Source organism: Gorilla gorilla, chromosome 10 (genome assembly GCF_029281585.2).
Source record: "Gorilla gorilla gorilla isolate KB3781 chromosome 10, NHGRI_mGorGor1-v2.1_pri, whole genome shotgun sequence".
In the NCBI taxonomy this organism is placed as follows: domain Eukaryota; kingdom Metazoa; phylum Chordata; class Mammalia; order Primates; family Hominidae; genus Gorilla; species Gorilla gorilla.
In genome coordinates this window covers 122440706-122460242 of record NC_073234.2, presented here as the reverse complement: position 1 = coordinate 122460242, position 19537 = coordinate 122440706, and the positions used below count along the sequence as shown (strand labels likewise).

The following is a 19537-nucleotide window of genomic DNA, read 5'->3' as shown; positions in this document are numbered from 1 at the left end:
CATAGGTTAGCCCCATATGTAGTTTGACTAAGAAATGCCAGATTGCTATTCACAGTAGCTGAACAAGTCTGTATTCCCACTAACAATGCATGAGTCTTCTCATATCCTTATGTCCCAACATTTAAAAATTATCCAGCTTTATAAACTTTACTGATCTAATAAGCATAAACTGATGTTTGATTCTTTTAATTTGTACTTTTCTAGTTACTAAGTTTGAACATTTCTTATACATATTAGTTTTGGAGGTTTTTCTTTCTGTAAATTACCTTTTAATTGTCTTGTTCATTTTTCTGTTGATGTGCTGTCTTTTCAGTTTTATTTGTCGAAGTTTAAAGTATATATATATATATACTTTATATATATACTTAATATATATAACATATATACTTTATATATATACACTTTATATATATACACTTTATGTATATATACTTTATATATATAGTTTATGTATATATACTTTTTATATATATACTTTATATATACTTTATATATATACTTTATATATATACTTTATATATACTTTTTATATATATACTTTATATATATATATATATATATATATATATATATATATATATAAAACAAACAATGGCTACAGGCACCTGAAAAGATGTTCAACACCATTAGTCATTAGGAAAATGCAAAACAAAACCACAGTGCAATACCACTTCATATGCACCAAAATGACTATTATTAAAAAAATTTTATACAAAAAATTAGCTGGGCCTGGTGGCGGGCGCCTGTAGTCCCAGCTACTCGGGAGGCTGAGGCAGGAGAATGGTGTGAACCTGGGAGGTGCAGCTTGCAGTGAGCCAAGATTGCACCACTGCACTCCAGCCTGGACGACAGAGCAAGACTCCATCTCAAAAAAAAAAAAATTTTTAAACGGAAAGTAATTGTTGGCGAGGGTGTGGAGAAATTGGAACCCTTGTACATTGCTGGTGAGAGAATAAAATAGTACAGCTGCTGTAGAAAAATTTGGCATTTCCACAAAAAGTTAAACATAGAATTACCAGCAATATCACTCACAGAATTCCAAAAGAATTTAAAGCAGGCATTCTAACAAAAACTTATACATAAATGTCCATAGCAACACTATTCACAATCACCAAAATGTGGGAACAACCTAAATGTCTGTCCACTGATGAATGGATAAACAAAATATGGTCTCTTCACGTGATGGAACCATAAAAGGAAATGAGATGCTACAACATGGATGTCAAACACATTCTAAGTGAAAGAAACCAGACACCAAAGATCACATATTATATGATTCCGTTTATATGAAACATCCAGAACAGGTGAATTCATAGAAACAGAAAGCAAATTAGTGGTAGCTCGGGGCAGGGGGAAAAATAGATAGTGATTCCTTAATGGGTACAAGGTAATCAGTACAGGGTTTCCATTTGTGATACAAATGTTTTGGAACTAGATAGAGATGATAGTCACAGAGCATTATCAATGTACTATATGCCACTGAATTGTACATTTTAACATTATTAATTTTGGGCTGAGTGCGGTGGCTCATGCTTATAATCTCAGCACTTTGGGAGGCTGACAAGGGTGGATCACTTGAGGTCAGGAGATTGAGACCAGCCTGACCAACATGGTGAAACCCTGTCTCTACAAAAAAAATACAAAAATTAGCTGGGCATGGTGGCACATGCCTGTAGTCCCAGCTACTCAGGAGGCTGAGGCAGGAATTGCTTAAACCAAGGAGGCGGAGGTTGCAGTTAGCCAAGATCATGGCACTGCACTCCAGCCTGGGCAAAAGAGTGAGACACTGTCTCAAATAAAAAATTATTAATTTTGTATTATATGTATTACAATTTTACCTCAAAAAATTGTAATCAAATAGTTTCCCTATATATCAGAGATTGGCAAACTTTTAATGTAAAGGGCCAGATGATAAATATTTTAGGTTTTTCAGGCCATATGATCTCTCTCTCAGCTACCCACCTCTCCTGTTGTAGCATGAAACTAATTAGGATGTCTGTGTTCCAGTAACACTTTATTTACAAAGAAGGCAATGAGCTGGCTTGACCCATAGTTGGCTGGCCCCTTGCTACATATAAGCAACCAGTTAGCAAATATAACAGGAAGAAAAATTCTGTGTATAATAGCAACAAAGAGAAATACAACAATCTAGAGATAAATTCAGATACAAAGAGAATAATGATTGGATCTTGTTCTCTACTGAAGCTCTTGTTCTTATGGAATAGTTAGGAACTGACTGCCTTATGGCCCATGGAACATCCTCGGTTGAGAACATCTGTCAGAAGGAAACCTATAAATTATCATTCAGTCAGTTTCAAGATTCCAGCCTTGTCCCAGACTTCTGTTCATTGTCTTCCTTCTCCTCTCCCCTACACTTTTCCAACACCTTCTTCCCCCCATTAATCTGCAGTCTGGTATCTTTCTGTATAGATTGTTATTTACTCCTAGTCATGGAAGGGCCTCTTTTCCAGATGTCACAGATGTAAAATGTGAAAAACAAAACTGTAAAAGTAGTAGAAGAAAACTAAGGAAGTTTTTTTTTTTTTTTTGCCTTTGAAAAGAGAAAAGTCTTCCTAACATGCAGTCCTAAAATCAAAAAGAAAAGATTGGGAACTTTAGATAATCATAAAAGTTGTGCATGCCGATATCACCATGTCAGCATCTAAAGACAACATCCCAAGGGATAAAAGGGAGTCTGTGAGATAAAATTTGATTTCCTTAATATATAAAATTCTCTTGTGTATCAGTGAATTATGAGTTACAGTAGATTGTACCTTTTGTCAATATAGAGTCGATAGTATAGATGAAGTAAGGGCTGGCAACTTTCTTGAAGAGTTAGACAGTTAATATTTTCAGCTTTGTGAGCCACACATAGGGTCTCTGTCTCATATTCTTTTTTTTTATGCAGCCCTTTAAAAATTAAAAGCCTTTCTTAACTTGTGGGCTATACAAAAACAAGCCACAGGTCAGATTTGTCCTGTGGGCCATAGTTTGCAAACGCTTCTGTAGACTATTTCCTATTTGTTTTATTGAGTCCTTTTGAGAGACCAAGGTAGGAGGATTGCTTGAGCCCAGGAGTTCAAGACCAGCCTGGGCAACATAGTGAGACTCAGTCTCTTCAAACAAACAAATACATAAATAAAATTAGCTGGGTATGGTGACATGTGCTTGTAGTCGCAGCTACTCAGGAAGCTGAGGTGGGAGGATCACTTGAGCATGTGAGGTCGAGGGTGTGGTGAGCCATGATCTCCAGTGGCACTGTACTCCAGCCTGGGCAACAGAGCAAGGCTCTGTCTTGAAAAAGCAAAAACAAAACAAACAACAGCAACAACAAGAAAATTAATCTAAGCCAGGCACAGTGTTGCATGCCTGTAATCCTAGCAATTTGGGAGGCCGAGGCGGGTAGATGTTGAGCTCAGGAGTTCGAGACCAGCCTGGGCAATATGGTGAAACCCCATCTCAACAAAAAATACAAAAATTAGCCAGATGTGTTGGCACATGTCTGTAGTCCCATGTAGTCTCTGTTACTTGGGGAGCTGAGGCAGGGGGATCACTTGGACCTGGGAGGTCGAGGCTGCAGTGAGCCGAGATCGTGCCACTGCACTCCAGCCTGGGTGTCAAAGTGAGACCCTGTCTTAAAAACAAAACAAAACAAAACAAAACTTAATCTACCATCTAGAAATAACCATCTTAAACATTATGTAAATCATTCTGGGTCTCTCTATGTACATTTAAAGATAAAAGGATGAATGGATATAGAGAAATGAAGATGGGATCATATTATATACACCATTTTAAAATAAAAAGAAGTAAATTTACTTGAATATAACAAGGAAGTAAAATGTAAGAATAGCTAAACTTAGGATGAACTTTTAAAAATTATTTTAGAATTATGATTTTACTGAACTGTAAAGTTGGTGTTGGGGGATGGGCAATAATCTTCACTTTCCCAGTTTCGGACTAATCAAAGGAGAGATGCACACACACAAAGGAGGGTTGTACTGTCAGAAATAATATACACTTTATTCCTGGTAAAAACTAGGTTGTACGACTGTGTAGTCAGAATGAGCCTTATGATACTTTATTTTTGAATTAGACTTATTTAGCAACATAGTCATAGACTGTGCTTGTCAACCACAGCAGGAGTGGATAATGCCTCTATAATTTCACTGCATGGGAGAATAGAAACTACATCCTATAGGGCTGGGTTGAGCATGTGTACTTCCTTGTTTTTTAATGCAGAGGCAGAGATAAATTGAAGATGTTCCTTTTACTTTTTCATCTTGGTTGTGAAGTAGAAATTGCTTCCATTTATGAAAATATGAAATGTTAGGAATAAGTGTCTCATTTTGGGCAATGTCCAGTTTCCTTATCTTTCATGGTGTGGATCATTTAACATACTGTATTTCTTTCTACCACCAGTGCCAGATTATTCTTACTTTGTTGAAGTTTACGATAGTTCTGTTTTATTTTGTTCTATACACCAAAATTCCCAGTTATTTTTACTCTTTTTTTTTGAAACAGAGTTTCGCTCTTGTCACCCAGGCTGGAGTGCAATGGCGCGATCTCAGCTCACTGCAACCTCAACCTCCAGTGTTCAAGTGATTCTCCTGCCTCAGTCTCCCAAGTAGCTGGGATTACAGGCGTGCGCCACCACGCCTGGTTAATTTTTTTGTATTTTTAGTAGAAACAAGGTTTCACCGTGTTAGCCAGGCTGGCCTCAAACTCCTGACCTCAGGTTATCCGCCCACCTTGGCTTCCCAAAGTGCTGGGATTACAGGTGTGAGCCACCGCGCCCGGCCTTTACTCCTTTTTTTTCAGACAGAGTCTCACTCTGTCGCCCAGGCTTGGAGTGCAGTGGCATGATCTCAGCTCACTGCAACCTCTGCCTCCTGAGTTCAAGCAATTCCCATGCCTCATTCCTGAGTAGCTGGAATTGCAGACGTGTGCCACCATGCCTGACTGATTTTTGTATTTTTAGTAGAGATGGGGTTTCACCATTTTAGTTAGGCTGGTCTTGAACTCCTGACCTCAAGTGATCCACCCCTCTTGGCCTCTCAAAGTGCTGGGAAAATGGTGTGAGCCACAATGCCCAGCCCATTTTTACTCCCAAATAAATTCAGAACTTATCAGCAGTCCTTTTATCTCCATTTATCTGTTGTTTGGCTTGATATCATTGTCCAGCTTTTGCCGCTCCCTCAAGTTCTTTTAGTTAGAGAATGTCTGTTGCTCCAGTAGCATGATAATCTGGTGGAATTATTTTTCTTCTAACATATTTGTGAATACTTTTTCTATTCCATTTGTTGTGTTTACTGTTTGAAGTTTACTAATTAAGTTAGATTGGTTTTGACTCTCCTGTCTTTTTGTGGTTTCTGTCATTTCACTGTTTTTCTTTCAAATTATTGTGATCTCCTAGAAACACCTACATGTCATAGTTATTTGGCGATATTGTGTGGATTCTGCCCATTTCTATTTCTAAGTTATTCTGTATTTTGATTTTCAGTTTTGTTAGCTTTGTGGTCTTTTTATGTGCTTCCACTGTTGATGATTTTTGTCTTCTGTTTTAACTTTATTGAAGACTGCCAAACTGTTTTCCAAAGTAGCTATACCATTTTGCATTCTCATTGACTATATATGAGACCAGCTGCTCCTCATCCTTGTCAACATTTGGTTTTGTCAAGTTTGTTCTTTCCCATTCTAATAAGTATGTGGTGGCATCTCATTGTGGTTTTAATTTGCATTTTGTTGTTGTCTGTTTTAATGTACTTATTTTCCATCTATATATCTTTGGTGAAGTGTGTTACTCTAATCTTTTGCTAATTTTTTATTGGGTTGATTATTTTCTTATTACTGAGTTTTGAGAGTTCTTTATGTATTCTGGATATTGTCTCTCTTTGCCTAGTTTATTTCACTTAGCATAGTGTCTCTACGTGCATTCACATCACAAATGACAGAATTTTCTGCTTTTTAAAGGTCGAATAGTATTCCATCCCGGTCATAACAGAATATTTCTATAATTACAGAAAGTTCTCTCATAACCCTCTTTGAGTCAATCCATTTAGGGAACTTAAAAAAAAAATAAGTATACTCTCAGTTTCTACCCCAGATCTATCAAAGAAGTAATATCCAGGGTGGCGCTTAGGAGATTTATTTTGCAAACCCCTGTCCCCCCAACCCCAGTATGAGTATAATGAGCCCTGATTAAGAACTATGACCCAGCTGGACGCAGTGGCTCATGCCTTAATCCCAGCCCTTTGGGAGGCTGAGGTGGGTGGATCACATGAGGTCAGGGATTCGAGACCAGCCTGGCCAACATGGCAAAACCCTGTATCTACTAAAAGTACAAAAATTAGCTGGGCGTGGTGGTGCATGCCTGTAATCCCAGCTACTCCGGAGGCTGAGGCAGGAGAATCACTTGAATCCAGGAGGCGGAGGTTGCAGTGAGCTGAGATCGCACCACTGCACTCCAGCCTGGGCAACAAGAGCAAGACTCTGTCTCAAAAAACAAACAAAAAAAACAAAAACTATGACCCAGCTGGGTTATATATTGCATTTACCACATGGCCTAGATTACCCTGTAACATATATGCCCTCTAGCCTGTTGCATTTTCTTTCCCTTTAATCTCCGTGCCAGCATTGAAAAACTTGCCCCAAACATAGCTTTAAGTGGTGAGGCAGGGAAACAAAAGCAAAAGAACTCGTATATTAGAAATCCGTAATTCTCCTGAGTTCCAGTCCTTTTTATCTATTTGTCAGGTAATTGACAACTCAACCAAGAATATTTAAAACCAAATTTATTTCTTAATTAATAGTGTATCCTCTCAGCTCCTAAGCTAGAAACTTAGTGCCATTTTTGAAGTTTCCTCCTCTTCTTGGATGTAAAAATCCTATTGGTTTCCACCTCTAAAATAGCTTTAAATCTGTTCCATTTGTGTACACTGCATTTCTTGCTTAGAATATTAAGACTCCAAAATGGTCTCTTGAGTCTTCTTAATCCAAGATCTTCCTCACTGGTGGCACAGTTTTGTTTCTAAAATTGAGTTCACAAACTGGGAAATAAAGAGAACACCATGAAATACATATTTTTAACTTAAAAATAAATAAAGTTTTGTATAAAATCAAATACTACCTTATATACACAGTATGCTAGTATAGGAAATGTCAGAGAAGCAAATGATAGTCAAGTTTTAAATTGAGAAAAACTTAATCATTAATGAATGTTTTAGGAAGTAGGGAAATATTTGCCAAAAAGACTGAAATTCACTTATGAAGCTATTGACTGGACTGTTCTGGAAGAAGAGGCAGAATAAGCTATTTGACAATATTCTTTTATCGTATGACATTATGGATAATCCTGTATTCATGGCATACAATGTAGAAGAGTCAGTACTGTTAAATACTGGCTTGAATATATATTTCCTTTTGTTTGAATGCAACTCCCAGTGTGCATTGTAGAAATGAGGTATTTGTACTTCTATGGTGTATGTATGAGGGAGATCTGCAAGATAACTTACTATTTTATCACAGAAAAACCAGGAGAAGAAATTCGTAGTTTAATGATTCTTTTGTGACTTTTTTTAGACTGGAAAATATATGTTATGTCAGCGCTGACACAGTACTAGCTTCGAGCATCAAGGAAAAACTAAGTTTTAAGTGATAGCAGAATAAAATAACTTGTACTGTAATGTAATTGCTGACATTGTTTTATTCAGAAAAAAGAGTTGGTAGTCAACATTTTGCTTCCTAATCATGATTAATTGTTGAATGTAATACAAATTGTGAATATAATTAAAACTATAATAATCAAGTGAAAATTGTTTCATCTTCCTGAAAATATCTTGAGTCAAGGCTTTGGTTTCCATTTCTGAAGTATATTATAAAAACAAAAGGTGCTCATGTAAGTTTTTGAAATATAGGATGAGATGAAAACATTTCTTCATAATACGATGTCAATAAAAAGTTACTTCTGTGACTTTTTAGTTTCTGGAATAGAGCCAAAATAGGATTTTTAATGTTGAATGTTGAGGATAAGATAATAGGGTTTCTTTTCTTTTTTTTTTTCTTTTTTTCTTTTTTTTTTTTTTTGAGACAGGGTCTTGCTCTGTTGTCCAGGCTGGAGTGCAGTGGCACAACCTTGGCTCACTGCATCCGCCTCCACTTCCAGGGTTCAAGGAGTTCTCGTGCCTGAGCCTCCCAAGTAGCTGGGACTACACCACTGTGCCTGAGTAGATAATAGGATTTCTAAAGATTGAACTGTGATGGTGAAGTTTAACTCCTTCCCAGCACTGGATAATTTTGATCACTTGTTTAGAGAAAGAAATTAATGATATGCTAGTGGATATGGTAAGAAAAATGTGTATTTTTGTGCATTGAAATAGGATTTGAAGAAATATTTTCCAAGTCCAAATGCAACTAAAGAATGTATTAGGGGCTGGGCGCAGTGGCTCATGCCTGTGATCCTAGCACTTTGGGAGGCTGAGGTGGATGGATCACTTGAGGTCAGGAGTTCAAGACCAGCCTGGCCAATATGGTGAAACCCCATCTCTACTAAAAAGACAGAAAAATTAGCCGGGCGTGGTGGTGGATGCCTGTAATCCCAGCTACCCAGGAGGCTGAGGCAGGAGAATTGCTTGAACCTGGGAGGCAGAGGTTGCAGTGAGCTAAGATCACGCCACTGAACTCTGTACTCTAGCCTGGACAACAGAGTGAGACTCCATCTCAAAAAAAAAAAAAAAAGACTGTATTAGGAATCAGTTTATTACCATTTCCTGAATTGAAGCATTCGGCTGTCAGCTTTTTAGGGTTCACTGAATTAACTTCTGAGTGCTTATAGTAGTGAGCCATCACTAATAAGGTAAAGAGACACTGGTAAAATATTGTGGTAGAAAACGATCATTGTTATTATTAATTAAAATATGTTTACATTTTATTAAACATTTTAATATATTTTCTATTAATTTACCTGAATTTAGTGGTCCACATATATGTTAAATAGTTGTTATAGCCATAGATCCTTTAATGAACTTTTTAATAAAAGTTTGATAAGAAATAGGAGTTTAATAAACACAGACTTCCAGCTTTTTGGGAATCTCAGTAAAGAGAAATAATTTTTTTTGTTTGTTTGATTTTTTGTTTTTTGAGACAGAGTCTCACTGTGTCACCCAGGCTGGAGTGCAGTGGCGCGATCTCAGCTCACAGCAACTTCCGCCTCCTGGGTTCAAGCCATTCTCCTGCCTCACCCTCCCGAGTAGCTGGGACTACAGGCGCCTGCCACCACACCTGGCTAATTTTTTATATTTATAGTAGAGACGGGGTTTCACTGTGTTAGCCAGGATGGTATCCATCTCCTGACCTCGTGATCCGCCCACCTCAGCTGGGATTACAGGCGTGAGCCACCACACCCGGCCCAAATTTTTTAAAAAAAGAGTTAAAAAGGTCATAGTTTCTCTTCAGAAAGACCTGCGTTCCTGATTTCAGCATTTACCCACTAACAACATGTGTGACCTGGGTAGGATATTTAACTTTTCTAAGATTGTTTCTTTATTTTTAAATGGAGATAATACTATCTTAGTCTGTTGTGTGCTGCTATAACACAGTACCAAAGACTGGGTAATTTTTAATGAACAAAAATATATTGCTTATGGGTTTGGAGGCTGGGAAGTCCCAAGATGAAGCGGCTGGCATTTGATAGGACCTTCTTGCCCCATCATCCCGTGGCAGAAGAGCAAAGAGAGGACAAGAGAGAGAGAGCAATAGGAGACTGAACTTGTCCTTAGATGAAGAACCCACTTCTGTGATAATGGCATTAATGAAATAGAGCCCTCCTGGCCTCATCACATCTTAAAGGTCCCACTTCTGAACGTTGTTGCATTGGGGGTTAAGTTTCTAACATGTGCTTTTTGGGGGACACATTCACACTATAGCACCACATATCTCATAGAATTGTTTGAGTATTAAATGAGATAAAGAAAAATACTTAGCATACTATATCGGGGAAATTATACTCAGTAAAATGTATATTAATATCAACGCATATAATATCAATATTTTGTTCTTTTATGTTACATGGATGGGGACTACAACTGATCACTGTGATCCAGATTAAATTTGATCTCAGATTACCTTTGATCTGCATAGTACCAAAATATTTATTTATATCACACATATTTATTAAAAACAATATTATTTATAGATGACAATAAATTGGTGAATTACACTGAGATCACATAATAGGCTTGAAGTTAACTAAAGCCTGCAGGTCTTGTTCATTTGACCTGCTGCCAGGCTCTGTTGAGAGGATTTCTGAACCTAAATGCAGAGCCTTACCTCTGTAGATTCATTTTGTTTTCAACCCAGTGTTCAGTTGTTTGGTATAATTCTGAGTTCTGTCACTGTGAGATCATCATTACTATTTATGTTGATATAGTATACATCATCTACTGGTTTGATATCATGGATTTTGTTTGATATCTAAATTAGAGAACTATTTATTAAATTGTACAGCTGTATATAGATGACTTTAGAAGTCTTGTCCATTATTTTTTCAAACCTGTATTCATGATCAGGCATGGTAGCTCATGCCTGTAATCTCAACACTTTGGGAGGCTGAAGTGGGAGGATTGCTTGAGGCCATGAGTTCAAGACCAGCCTGGGCAACATAGCGAGACTTCATCTCTACTAAAAAAACGGAAAAAAAATTAGCCAAGTATGGTGGTGCCCACTAGTTTCAGTACTCAGGAGGCTGAGGCAGAAGGGCCACTTGAGCCAGGGAGATTGAGGCTGCAGTGAGCTGTGATCATGCTACTGCACTCCAGCCTGGGCAACAGAACAAGACCCTGTTTCAGAAAAATAAACAAAATCTCTATTCATGTCCCATTTTTGGTTATGATATCAATTTGGGGGGTTGTAACTTACATTAAAAATAATGAAATAGACTAGAAAATATTAGGCACATTATGTCATAAGGGCATTCTGTTTTACGAAACTTTTGTTTTAGTTACATACACCAAACACATACATGTTAGTTGCACTGGATCATTTTTCTTACTATTAATATGAGGGACTGCCAGAAAGTTTGAATGTCACTGATTTCGTCCACTTATTAGATGAGGAAATAGGTCCAGTGAGATTAAACCACTTGCCCTAGGCCATATCTGTGCTTACAGTGTCTTAATATAAAACGTGATTGATTAGATTCCAAATCCTTCTAGCTTTTTTGTATAATTGAAAATAATTATGAAATCGTCAAGAGATGTATGGGTACAGAAAGCCTCATGATAGGCTCATTGGTATTAGAATCCTTATTCCAGGTTAGAATTTATTCATTCAACAATACTTTATTGGCTACAATTCATCCAGTTAAAAATCTTATCAACAATTCAGAATTTTCTGTCTTCACAAAAAGCATCATTTACTTTGCCATATACTATTGTCATATGTTATTGCCAGTCTAATAATCAGAAAGTGAAAAGAGGTTATCTTGACATGACCTTATTAGTAATTCAGTTTTTTATTTTAGAACAAGCTCTGTTTTCTAAGTACTTCTAAACTTTGTTTAATAACCCTTTATGTTACTTTCCTGAGGAAAGTAAGCACAGTTACTGGCTTGTAAGGAATTTTCCCCACTGATAGCCACCTTTAAAAATCCAACTTGTTTTTTCATCTCCAGTCCTGTAACTATTTTCTCAACTTGAGCTCATTCATTGTGTCTGTGGTGCTCTGTTACTCTTGCCAAGAGGTTTATCTTGGACTTTTGTTCTCTCTTTAGGTTTGTACGCTCCTATTTAAAGTTTCTTATTGAAGCGTGTGAGTGTGTGTGTGTGCATCTGTGTCTGTGTGTATGTATTTACCAGGTGCTAGTGGAAGAGGACGTTCTGCATTCTCTCTGTCATTTATTAATATTATATTATTCTGAGTTATAGGCTTGTATTCTCTTTGTTAATTTTCTTGCCATGAGCATGAATTTTAAAAAGAGTTATATTCTCATCTTTAACTTTTTTTTAAACTTCAGTTTGAACATTCCTGACACTTTATATATTTGTTTGTTTTTTTATTTTTGAGACAGGGCCTTGCTCTGTTGCCCAGGCTGGAGTGCAGTGGTGTGATCATGGCTTACTACAGCCTCAAACTCCTGGGCTCAAGTGGCCTCAGCCTCCTGAGTAACTGGGACCACAGGCACGTGCCACCATGCCCAGCTAATTTTTTTTGTTGTTTTTTTGGAGAGATGGCGTCTCACTGTGTTGCCCAGGCTGGTCTTGAACTCCTGGCCTCAATCAGTTCTCTTGACTCAGCCTTCCAAAGTGTTGCAGTTACAGGTGTGAGCCACCAGTCCTAACCTTAATTAACTCATTCTTATTTTTTCATTTATTTATTCATTCTTATAGAGACAGGGTCTTGCTCTGTCACCCAGGCTGGAGTACAGTGGCATGATGATAGTCCACTGTGGCCCCCAGCTCCTGGACTCAGGTGATCCTCCCACCTCAGCCTCCCAAGTAGCTAGGAGTACAGGCACATACCACCACGCCCAGCTAAGCTGAAACTTTTCTTAAAGGCTTTTGTTTGTTTTTGCAGTTTTACTCAATTATATGCCAGTCCTCTCATCTTTGCAATGTGGGTTTATGAGAAAACTTTGGAGAGAAAGAAAGAGGCATTCTTCTGTTCCCTCACTCCTGATCTTAGTTTCCGCTCGTTTTACTCATTCATGAGTGGGTAGGCAGGGCTTTATCTTTTTAAATTCCTGTGCCATATTGCCTCCTGATTTGCCAACCCATTATTTGCTGATTATTATTTATGCCTATTAAGTGACAGGCACTCCATAAATCTTTCTACTTGGCATTTATTGGGCTTTCTTTATACCATTTTCATTGTTTAGTCAGTGTAGATTTTTCAATCTTGATAACAAAAGTATGACTAAGTATTGTACAGTACTTACTGCAGTATATTATGGTGCTTATGTAACTATTTCCTCTTCTGTATTGTAAGCACTTAGGAGGCATCTAATGCAGTGACTTCATTTTCTCTTAATTTTTTCTTTTTTTATTGTTACATGATAGCTTTACATATTTCTTACATACTAGACAATCATCTGTAATCACTTTACTTCTGCCTAAAATATATCATTTAGAATTTTTTTTAGTGACATCTTTTGGAGACAAACTCTTTTATCTTTTATCAAAATGTCTATATGTTTGTCTTAATTCTTGAAAGATATCTTCATGAATATAGAATTTTAGGTTTCTGGGTTTGTTACCAGCTTATTGAAAATATTCTGTTGTCTTCTGGTTACCTTCATTGCTGTTGGAAACTGTTTCTCCTTTGAAGGTAATTTGTCATCTACTCCTATCCTCTAGCTGCTTTGAAGATTTTTCTCATTTTTTGAAAGATTATTTGTGGGAACTTCCTGAGGCCTTTTATAAGGTTGTCTTCCTCTAGAACAATCTTTTGGCTTCCCTGGGCCACAATGGAAGAATTGTCATAGGCTACACATAAAATATACTAGCATTAATGATAGCTGATGAGCTTAAAAAAAAAAAAAGTCTGTGCTTAAATCTCATAATGTTTTGAGAAAGTTTACAAAATTGTGTTGGGCCACATTCAAAGCCGACCTGGGCCACATGCAGCCCGCAGGCCACAGGTTGGGCAAGCTTGCTCTAGAATTTGAACTTACTTCTTAATGGCATTAGAGTCATTACCACTCCAGGGCACTTTAAATTTATTGTTTGAGATTTCTTGTGCCCCTCTGATGAAAATCCACCTAAGGGCTGGCCAGTGCTTACAGCCTATAAATTCTTTACTTTTTATTTATATTTTCCATCTTTTTCTGCTGAGTGCCAAGGCAACCTCACAAAAGGTGTGGAGGAGGATTTTGTTTCTGGTTCACCTCTTCCCTAACGATGTCTAGCCTTTTGGCATCTTGGCTTAATGTTTTGGAGTATCTTAGACTCTCTGTCTTGAGCTGGTTCTAGGCTTTAATTTCTGTCCTTCTTGTACCATGAGGCTGTCAAAACCACTATTAAGGTTCTCTGGGATTATTAGCAAATGTTCTTAGGGCAAAAACTAATTATATGTTCGACTTAGCTTTTGGTTGGGGAATTCCTTATTGTCTTGCCAACTCTTTAGGGAGATATTTTATATATCTTAACCAGTATTTTTGTTTGTTTAGACCAATTAGATTGATCTAAATAACCTAAGCTGTTACTTGAAATTGAAACCCATTTAGCTTTATTCTTGTTTGATATAAATATATGTAGTATCTATGGTTATTTTGCCCTTTTCTTTCATTCTTTTTTTTTTTTTGAGACAGGGTCTTGCTCTGTCTCCTACACTCAAGCCATTCTCCTGCCTCAGTCTCCCAAAGTGCTGGGATTACAGGTGTGAGCAATTACACCCAAACCTTTTCATTTTTGATATTGCTTATTTGTGTCTCCTACCTTTTGTCCTGATACATTTCATCAGAGGTTGGTTAGTTTTATTGTCTTTTCAGACAACCAACTTTATTTGCCTTCACTATGGTAGATTTGTTTTTTATTTCAGAATGTGTTAATTTTATTTCTTTGTTCTGCTTTTTTTTACGCTAACTTATTGAAATGGAGTTAGCCTATTGAATACCCTATTTAGCCTATTCAATTTAATAGGCTGAATTCTTAGGCTATTTTTAGCCTTTCCTTTTTATCTGATACAATTATTTAGGTGTGTAAATATCCCTCTAATTGCTACTGTAGTTTTATTCCACATTCTCTTTAATGTGGTATTTTCATTATTCAGTTCAAAATACTTTCTAAATTTCGTTATGATTTTTTTCTTTGGTCTGTGAATTATTTAGAATTATATCCTTTGTTACTTATAATATTTATTATATTCCAAACATGCAAAGTTTTCTAATTGTCTTTTCAGTGTTAGTTTTTAGCATAAATACGTCAAGGTCAGAGACTATGCTGTAAATAATTTCAGTTCTTTGAAATTTATATAGACTTTTTTTTAAATGGTCCAATATATGCTGAATTTTTAAAAATGTTCCATGTGTATACTGCTGTCTTCATTGTTATTAGACGGGATATTCTTTGTTTTTCCATTAGGTCAAGGTTGTTAATAAGTTGTCCAAATCTTCTGTACTCATTTTTGGTCTGCTTATCTCAATTATTATCAGAAGAATGTTAAAATCCCCACAGTTTAATCATAGATCTGTCTTTATTTGAAGCTCTGTCATTTTTACTTTATACAATTTGAAATGCTAAAATTAAATATATGTTCTCCTGGTGAAGTGAAGGCTTTTGTTTTTATCATTATGAGGTGTGGAGAAATGTGTAAAATATGTATATATTTAGATGATTATTAACCTGGTTAAAGTCATTATGAACATGACTTTATAGTATATTTCTTTACAGTTCATTATGTTTATAATTAATATAGCTATGGCAGCTTTCTTTGGTATGTTTATGGTCAACTTTTTTGTATCCCTTTTTTTTTTTTCAAACTTTCTGGAGTCTTTTAGATGTCTCTTGTAAATAGCATATATTAACATTTGTTTATTTAGTCTGATAGTTTTTAATTAATTGAAGACTTTCGTTAGTCTGTTTACATTTGTTATAATTACCAAAGTATTTGGATTTATTGTCATATTATTTTATGTTTTCTTTTTGTCCTTCCTGTTCTATTTTTTAATATTCTTTTAAATTCTATTGTTTTAAATTTCATTAATTTCTTTCTAATAACTAGATTTATTAATTTATCAGACTTAATAAATTTATTAATTAATAAAATAATTACACATTATTTTAGCTATTCTTTTAGTGTTTACTCTACAAATTACCAGAAGCACATTGGTTAATGTCTAAAGTTAATCAATAATTTTGTCTATTTATTGGATAATTCAAGGCCCTTGAAACACAAACTCTAATTACCTTTCTTCTGATTTATATATTCTAATTCTGGTCATTTCTCTGTTTTTGTTTTTAAAAACCAAAATATATTATTCTTGTTTTATAAGGCCAGTATTTATTTACCCACATATCTACTATTTACAATGTTCTTTATTCTTCCTAGCATCTCAGCTCTTCCATTGGGGAACATTTTTCTTTTATCTCAGATATATCTTTTAGAATTCTCTATAGAAAAAGACGGGTGATGGTAAACTCTCTCAGGTTTGTTTGAAGATACTGGCCTTGTTTACACTGGATATAGAATTCTAGGTTGACAGTGATTTTCTCTGAGCCTGTTGGGGATGTAGTTATAGTCAGCTGCCACTCCCACTCATACTTTTTTGGGGGGTAATATCTTCTTTCTTTTTGTCTAATTTTAAATATTCTCTTTCTCTGACATGTTCTGAAGTTTTTCGATGATGAATCTCGGTCTGAGTTTCTTTGTATTTACTTCTCTTGGATTTACAGTGCTCTTTGAAACCTGTCTGTTGCTATCTTTCATCAGCTTTGAAAGTTTTTCAGCTGTTACTTTTTCAGATCTTGCTTTGCCTTGCTTTATTTTCTCTTTTTGGAAATACATTTGTAGCCGGCCACCGTGGCTTATGCCTGTAATCCCAGCACTTTGGGAGGCCGAGGCAGGCGAATCACCTGAGGTTGGAAGTTCGAGATCAGCCTGACCAACATGGAGAAACCCCCTCTCTACTAAAAATACAAAAAATTTGTCGGGTGTGGTGGCACATGTCTGTAATCCCAGCTACTCAGGAGGCTGAGGCAGGAGAATTGCTTGAACCCGGGAGGCAGAGGTTGTGGTGAGCCGAGATTGTGCCATTGCACTCCAGCCTGGGCAGCAAGAGTGAAACTCTGTCTCAAAAAAAAAAATACATTTGTACATGTGTTAGACATTTTTACTGCACTCTTTTATTTTCTTCATATTTTCCATCTCTTTGGCTCTCTGTACTTCATTTTTAAAAATGTCTTTTTATCAGCTATTCTATAAATGTTATTTTTAACTGTATCTGTTAAGTTTGGATTTCAATTATTATATTTTTCATATATGGAGATTTTCTTTGGTTCTTTTTCAAATCTGCCATTTCTTATTCCTTGCTTTTTTTACTTTAAACATGTTGATTAAATTATATTGGCTCTGCCTTCAAAATGTATCCAAGTTCGGACCATCTCATGCTTCCACATTAACTACCGAATAATTTCCCTTCGGATTCTCTGGTTCTCTCCTTCTTCCTCTTCAGCCCATTGTGATCCTTCATAATCACAAGTAGGATCAATCTCTAGTGGCTTATATCTCAGAGTAAAAGGCCAAGCCCTTACCATAGTCTACAAGATGTCATGTGAACTGGAACTTGATAACTTTCTAAACTAATAATCTCTTGCCACTGTTTCGCTCTCTGTGCTGTGGCCATACTGGTTTTTTGAGTATTCTTTTTAAAGTGCCATGCATGTTCTTCACCTGTGTTGTACATCTGCTGTTCCCTCTGCACAAAATGTTTCCTTACCAGCACTGCTTGCTCTCCAACTTTCCTTCAGGTCTCTGCACAGATGTTCTATTATCAGTGAGTATTCTCTTGACTTGTTTCATATAAAATACCAGTCTCCATTCCTTTATTCCCTGAAGTCCCAGTTTCCCCTTTAACTTTATGTTATTCAGTTATTACCATTTGAACAGTTTGCTTTACTGTTTTTGTATTATTCTGTCTTTACTCCCTCTCCTTCTAGAATATTAGCTTCAAATTGTAGGAAGTTTGACTTTAAAAAATCACAGGTGTGTTTCTAATAGCTAGTACAGTCTTTAGTACATAAGTTCTCAATAAATATTTGTTGAATAAATAAATGATTATAAAGTGTTATTCAAGGGATTGCCCTTGTGGTGAAGAGGTACTGTCATTTTAGGAGAGTCTCAAATCTAATTACATTAGATTTTTTAGAATTCTCTATAGTAAAAGGCTGCTAATGGTAAACTCTCCCAAGTTTGTCTGAAGATACCATCCTTATTTACACTGGGTATAGAATTCTAGGTTCTTTTATGACCTTCTTGATTTTCTTTTTCTTGTCTTTCTCTTTAAAAATCATCCTTACCAAGTAACCGTTAGAAAAACCTCGTGCAAACTTGGGATAGTTGTTTACAATTTATATCATAGATCAGAAAAATCAGAATAATTTTCAGCATTTTTGAATAATTTTTTTGAGAAGGGAAATTTCTTTTAGACTACAGAAAATCATTATATATAGTTCTAAGACAATTTGCCTTTTACAAATGCGTAACAGATTTTATTTAATTTTGTATAAGTCTCCTAAAGTCCCCAAGTAGATCTTCTGCTGATTTTCCCTCCCCTTTGGAGTCACAGTATAGTGTTCTTTAAAAATAGATAAAAATTAGTAGGAGCCTTAGATTACAATTACCTCTATGTGGTTTTTGAAATCATGGTGGCATAAGTTATATAGACTTGTGCTAGTGTAATTCAACTCTAGAAGGTATATATACTTCTATTACAGATCATTTTATGCTGCTGTCACAAAGTGAAATGCTATGATAGTTAAAAGGCCCATATCAAAGATTATCTTTGTGAAACTTTATGGACCTTCCTTGACAGATTGACTCCTCTGTGCCATGAACTTTAGTAATGCAGTTTGATAGATAATATTCATATCTTATTCTCATTAAATTTGGGAGGCTTCAAGGATGGGAATTCTGTATCTTCTTATTTATCTATTTTTAAAGCTTTATTGATTTTTTTAACTCAAGAAAATACCCAAATGTTGATTGAAAGAATGAGTGAATGAAAGTGCTTCAGATACAATTTTCTGCGTTTTATTGGTCACTAATATTTTACCATAAAAAGGACATAAAAGCAGTAGGACTGTAAGAATATTTAAAAATTAATACAGGCCTAAATGTAACTTTTTACCTAAATAAGATAATGTGACTCACAGGATTAGTTAAGAATAGTTCTGTTGTTTCTGTTTGTTTGTTTGTTTTTTCTCTACATAACACATGTTTTTCATATAATTACATAACAGCTATATGGTTAGGGAACATTTTTATTTTCAAATGTGTAAATGCATGTAATTGAAATTTGTTTTCAGTCCATGACAGGTTCATAACCCTCTTGTTTGAAATTTTTAAAATGTTTCTCTACCTTTCTTTTGAAAACCACATCATATTTAGTGGCTATCTTAATTGGATTTTTTTTGTTCTTTCATTATTTTCTTTTTTCTAGAGCTCTCATACTCACTTCCTGTTAAGTCTCCTTATCAGAGTGTCTGAATCTTTCTGTCCTGCTCTTTCTCATCCATTCCACTCTTCCTTTCTTTCATGCTGCCCCCTCCTTCTTTTGTAATTGACATCCAAACACCCATTTGTCCTTTCTAAGACTGGTTAGTCTGTCCTTCCAAGGCTGGTTAGTCTGTCTCTGTCATCTTTACAAAGATCCATCTTACAAAGGTCTGTCCTTTCTGTCAGCCTTTCTTCCTTTTTGTGTTATTTCTGTTTGTGCTGCTATGAGGGAACATCTCAGACTAGGTAATTTATAAAGAAAAGAGATATTTTGGCACACACTTCTGTAGGCTATACTGGAAGCTGCTGCTAACACTTGCTTCTGTTGAGG

The 19537-nt window shown here is 35.9% G+C and overlaps 1 protein-coding gene across 5 annotated transcripts in view; it reads left to right on the top strand.

Annotated features, from left to right (window-relative positions):
* CRY1 (cryptochrome circadian regulator 1) overlaps window positions 1–19537 on the top strand; it is a 102680-nt gene that overhangs the window by 23830 nt on the left and 59313 nt on the right. The window lies entirely within an intron of this gene.